Here is a 5,953-nt window from a genome sequence, read left to right on the forward strand (position 1 = left end):
AACATCTACAAAGAAAAATCTCCAATATATAGGCCCAAATCTGATTTGATTATTTTTTTAAAGATCTTTCATATCTTTTATTCACAAGAGGAATTCAAACAGACAATAAATATATAAAAAGATAGCCTGCTATGATAGCACACACCTTTAATTCCAACACTCTGGAAGCAGACACAGGTGGATCTCTGTTCCAGGCCAGTCAAGTCTGTATAGCAAGCTCCAGGCTAGCCAGGATTGCACAATGAGAACCTGTCTCAAAAAAAACAGCAATAACCAAGAAAATGTATATCAAAACAAGATGATTTTCAGACCTCAGACTAGCCAAAATGAAAACTAATAGTGCCTAATATAAGAAAAACTTTTTTTGGAGACAGGTTCTCCCTGTAACCCCAGCTGGCCTGGAACTTGCTATGTAGACAAGGTGGACCTTGATCTTACAGAGATCCACCTCTGCCTCCCAAGTACTGGGACTAAAGGTGTGTGCATAGAGCCTACAAAATATTTTTTTTTCACATAGTGTGGGTAAGACTATAACTTAGTAGTCTTTTAGGACAATTTGATAGTATCCATCAAAATCAAGATGAAAAAAGCATGTCACACCACATCTGGATTAAAGGCATGCACTACCATGCCTAACCCTTTTTTTTTTTTTAAATTTTTATTTTATGTGTATAAGTGTTTTGTCTGCATGTATGTAAGTGTAGTACATGCCTTGCAGCACCCTCAGAGACCAGAGGAGGGCATAGAATCCCCTGGAACTGGAGTTACAATAGGCTATGTGCTACCATGTGGGTACTGGGAACCCAAACCAGGTCTTCAACAGGAGCACTAAGTGCTCTTAACCAGTGAGCCATCTCTCTATCCTTTTTCTTAATGATTAAGGAAACTTAACCACACAAGGGATTCTCTATCAGTAGAACCAGGTTCTAAGCCTGGGTCTGTCATATTTTGGCAGATAGTCTTTACAAAAATGTTGGTTTGTCACAATACTGCTTATATCAACAGTGGTACAAGAAAAGTTAACTTTTCACCACTATATCCAAAATTTCAAAGAGAGAGAGAGAAAGAGAGAGGATTAACAGATTATTTCAATTTCATTTATTAACACCAGAGTGGTAAATACCATTTGTGATATTTTTTTAAATAAAGGTTTTTCTTCTTTAAAAAAATTTTTTTTTACTTTATGTGTATTTTGTCTGCATGCATGTAAGTGCACCACACATGCAAGTGACTATGGAGGCCAGAAGAAGATGTTGGATTCCCTGAAACTGGAGTTAAGGACAGTTATTAATTTCCATGTGGGTGCTGAGAACTGAACCTGGGTCCTCTGGAAGTGCAGTAAGTGCTCCTAACTGCTGAGCCACCTCTCCAGCCCCTATTTATAATCTCTTAATTAAATAAATCTAAATTAAAAACATCTATAGAGCTCAGTAAGGCAATATTTATTAATTTTAAAACATAGGCAGGCACATCAAACCCATTTTTCCCCACTAGTACATATACATATTTCACATTAGTATGTGACTAAAATATATCCTTGTATGGAGAGACTAAAGACTCACAAATTGAAAAAGGTATTATTTTGGTTTAGTACCCACCTATAGACTTCTGAACAATCTTTAGTTCTATTAATTTCACCATCAAATATTAATGTGGACTTAAAAAGAAAAAATTCTAAAGTTTATAAGGTATCTTAATAGGCAAAAGACACTAAACTCCATATATAAATTATAAGGTAACTGATCCTAGACTCTCAGACATTAGGCTAATATTTTCACATTGACCTTTACATGAAAATATTAAAATGAGCTGGGTACCACTTAGTTTTAAGTACAATCTGTTCATGTGTTAAGTCTGTTGGCAATATTTTTCAAAGTAAAAAAAATAATAAAATTTTAGTAGAAAGCCTATTACTGCTGATAAAGTAAATTTTATCTGCCTATTAGCTTTACTAATATAGTTAAACCCTTGGTCGGAGGTTAAAAATACAACTTTTAAATAAAAATCACTTTTTAATTTAACCACTACTGACAGATTTTTATGTTAGAACCCTTCATTTCGCCTTCTCCTGAAGGTCTACTCTTTTAAGGTCCCAAGTATCCAAGGTCAGAATTTCATTTTTAGGCTCCTCAGAGTTATGAAGAATTCTTGTTAAACTGTTATGCTAAGTTCTTGCCAATGGCTTTTGGAAGAAACACTAATAACTGGTCAATACCAACACTATAAATTCTGGTCCCCTAACGATGATCAAATAATAAATGTAGAGGAGGCTGGAAACCAGAAAGCAAGAACCTGGAGCCAAACTTGTCTAATCCTCCCACCTATGGAGTTGTGAACCTGTGCATCAGAAAGCACGTGTAGAAGTTAGGCAAATGATTTTGAACCTTGGTGAGAAGCTTTGGGGAAGGCCTAAGGAACTGAGGTAACAAGGAAGCAGGAAGGAACAACTCTGAGTTCTGTCCATTATCACCCTCAAACCACCAGTGGACAAAAGTAGAGTCTGTAACAGACACTTCCTCCACAAAACCTCTTCAGTTGGGCGACTCAAGAGCAACTGGCCCAGAGAAGTGTAGGCAGCTGGATTACTAGGTACCACTGCTTTCCATCTCTTCTTTTTTATATATACCTCCTTTCTCAATGAGCAGCACAGGTTTTTTTTTTTTGGTCTTTTTGAGACAAGGTCTCCCTGTAGCCCCAGCTGTCCTGGAACTCACTATGTAGACCAGGCTGGCCTTGGACTCACAGGGATCTGCCTGCCTCTGCCTCCCAAGTGCTAGGATTAAAGGCGTGTGCCGCCACGCCTGGCGATGAAGCGCAGTTTTTAATTCCAAAGTATACTTACAAGCGTGGGCTTTTTCCAATGATGTTCTTTCACACAGGAACATTAGCACCAGAATCTATTACTAGAGGGCTACCTAACACCAGAGTCATTAGAAACAAACAAATTCTCTGTCAGATTGACAAGATTCTTAGAAGATCAGCAGAGACCAGATTCCCCTAACACACTGACTAAATATGAATAATGACTGGAAACAAAGATATACATCTATTATAGGGCAGCAGTGCATATCACCCAAATGCCTAGAAACAAGCTTTTTAAATGTGCTCCTATAGTTAAGGTAAAGGAAACATTTTTCTCTTACAGATCCTAGTTTTTTTTCATTTTCTTCAATTGTAAATATTTATATAGATAACACACAAAGCTCAATGCATAAATAACATGACTTTTTATAACAATTCTCTCCTCTTTTACTTTTAATATCAGATAACCTTAAATACACAATCTACTAATATCAAATGCATATGCATGTAACAAGAGCCATATCACTATCCTTTCATTGACATATCTTGAAATAACATCAATAGATTGGAAAGGTGAAGGGACAAGAGTCGGGGGAGCACTTGTTTAATCTTCCTTTGAAATATTTTCGAAGTCTGTCTTTCCTTCTTCTGCAAAGCCTTTCTTAGAAGATGTAGGTCGTTCAGAAGGAAATGGTTAAAGCCACAGATCTCTTCTAGTGCTCTTGTTGCAAGATGGCATCATCTCAAGTACTAGAGCACCATCTAAAAGCACAGTATATACCACCAAACACTTTACAGAAGGTTTTTCTGGAAACTGACCTTTATGTCATTTGCTTTCTCACACTGTATATGTTGGTTAATACTGGGGGCGGGGCGGGTACTGTGGAGTTTAAGACATTTTTAGAGATTTTAAAGACAATCTTTAGAATAACTGCCAACCTAAACAATCTTGTATAGCATAGTCTCTCATTTTCTGCAAATGCTGACTGATTCTGATGAAACTGATCTGTAGGGCCTGCAGTTTAAACAGTGTATATGAACTGATTGCTCATAGCTCACTTGAAGAAACTCAACTGACTGTATACTGCAAAAGGCCTCTGCTGGGGCCTTGGGGGGAGCTTGTGTAAAGGAGGGTTTAAAATTTAAGCTTTGTTTACTTAACAGTAAATTTTTTTTCACAAAATTAAGCTTTATTTATGATTGGAATCATTCAACAAAAGCAAAAGCAAATGAGCCTGAAAAAGGAACTAAACTGTTGTCAAATAGAATGTCCTCAGAACATTCGAGACCTCAGTAGCTAAGCTGCCTCTGGACCTGACTGGCATGACAACAGCAGCTCAACATACACAGCAGTTGCACTAACAGCAGCACAAATTTTCCCCCTAAATCTTTCCCAAAATAAAGCAAGAAAACAAGGGGAGGATGTAGACTCTGCCAAGTAAGTGTATTTAAATACTGCATGGAAGTGTTAACAGCCTGAACCTTTTCCCTCATTTTTGATAGTTGCAGATTGATGCAGTAACTGTCATTTAGCAAATGCAGAATGCATGACAAAGAAATTGGGTGGTCATAAAAATCCAAACAGGAATGATACTGATGAATGTTCTTGGTATATCTTCAAGGACTTCTCTCATGACTATTCTTTGTCTAAGGATAGCTCCAACATTACCAAGCACCTGAAGCAAAGGTAAAGCAGCTAGCAATGTTCCAAATATTCAGTCACTCTAGAGATAGATTTCTGGCCTGTTGTTCCAACAGCACAAGTAAGATTCATGAAGGTTAGGAACTTTTTAAGCATCTCTGTCATTATAGAGTAGTCTCCTTCTGGCAGATATTCCAGCACAGTAGTTACATTGATTGGACTCTCCTGGCAGAGACACCCAAGCAGTAGAGCTGTGTGGGAGGCCACAGTAAATTTATTTTTAATGTCATAGATGTTCAAAATGTATTATGGAGGTTAACAGATTAATTCCAATGACACAGCCATAAGAACATGGTGTTTTAGTCACCATCATATTTTAAATAGTGAATGACATATCAAATAATGAATAATGTACTGAAGGTCACAAAGCAGATTATTATTCAAAACTGTGTGATTTGGGGGGAAAGCTGGGACACTAAAATGTTTGTACTTAAAAAGCAAGGCAAGCTAGGCGTGGAGGCGGGTGGATCTTTGTGAGTTCGAGGCCAGCGTGGTCTACATAGTGAGTTCCAGGACAGCTGGGGCTAGGGAGACCCTGTCTCTAAAAGACAAAAGTCGAAAAGACAAAAAAAAAAAAAAAAAAAAATTAGTATAATGTGGATTCTGCTTTATTGGGAAAGAAATTGCAAGATAATCATTGAATCAATCTTGCTTTACAAGTCCACAGGGCAAAAGACCAATAAGGGTGATAAGCATGCCTTCTTCTTGAGTTCTGGCCACCTTGCATTCTTATTACCATACCCAATAAAATGCAGACTAGCCTAAGAACAAGGAATGTAAGCTCAACGGAAAGGATTCATCCCACAGGCAAATGCTCCCTCTGCTTTTCTAAGTATTACATTCCTCTTCTTTGCCAGTACTCATGAAATCACTAGAGAATTTTTTTAGCTAAAAAAATTCCTCAGACCACCGGCTAACTCTCCTAGCCTGCACTACTATCCTCAGGCCTCTTGGGGTAAGTATATAGCGCAGCTCTCCGCACGGGACTCCCTAAGCCTCATTCACCCTTCCATTCCCCGCCCCCCGCCCACCGTTCTATACTCCTAGTTTGGACCCTGCGCCATTCCTACTCTCGGGGCCCCATCACTAGATATTTTTTTTAGCTAAAAAAATTCCTCAGACCACCGGCTAACTCTCCTAGCCTGCACTACTATCCTCAGGCCTCTTGGGGTAAGTATATAGCGCAGCTCTCCGCACGGGACTCCCTAAGCCTCATTCACCCTTCCATTCCCCGCCCCCCGCCCACCGTTCTATACTCCTAGTTTGGACCCTGCGCCATTCCTACTCTCGGGGCCCCAGACACCTGGGGAACCAATACTGCTTCCTGACCCTTCTCACCCAGAGCAACTAAGTCCTTTTCTTGGGCTCCAGGACCACCGCTTCTGGTCCTGGCCCTGCCCTCATCTCCCTCTACTTCCCTGGTCCTGCAACACCTGCCAGCCTCTTTCT

General features: G+C 39.2%; 1 protein-coding gene across 8 annotated transcripts in view; it reads right to left on the reverse strand.

Annotated features, from left to right (window-relative positions):
• Positions 1–5,953, reverse strand: part of Cdkl2 (cyclin dependent kinase like 2) — an 87,817-nt gene that overhangs the window by 24,365 nt on the left and 57,499 nt on the right. For 2 of the 8 annotated variants that reach the window (XM_008843482.3, XM_008843487.3), the window contains one exon: positions 2,739–3,564. The exons of 4 other annotated variants lie outside the window; for them this stretch is intronic. The gene's annotated coding sequence lies outside the window, so the exon portion shown is untranslated. Of the gene's footprint in view, positions 1–2,738; positions 4,696–5,953 lie in introns of those variants that run through there. 2 more of the 8 variants (XM_008843483.3, XM_029568524.1) reach the window with 1 other exon arrangement.

Source organism: Nannospalax galili, unplaced genomic scaffold (genome assembly GCF_000622305.1).
Source record: "Nannospalax galili isolate Female #2095 unplaced genomic scaffold, S.galili_v1.0 scaffold800, whole genome shotgun sequence".
Classification (NCBI taxonomy): domain Eukaryota; kingdom Metazoa; phylum Chordata; class Mammalia; order Rodentia; family Spalacidae; genus Nannospalax; species Nannospalax galili.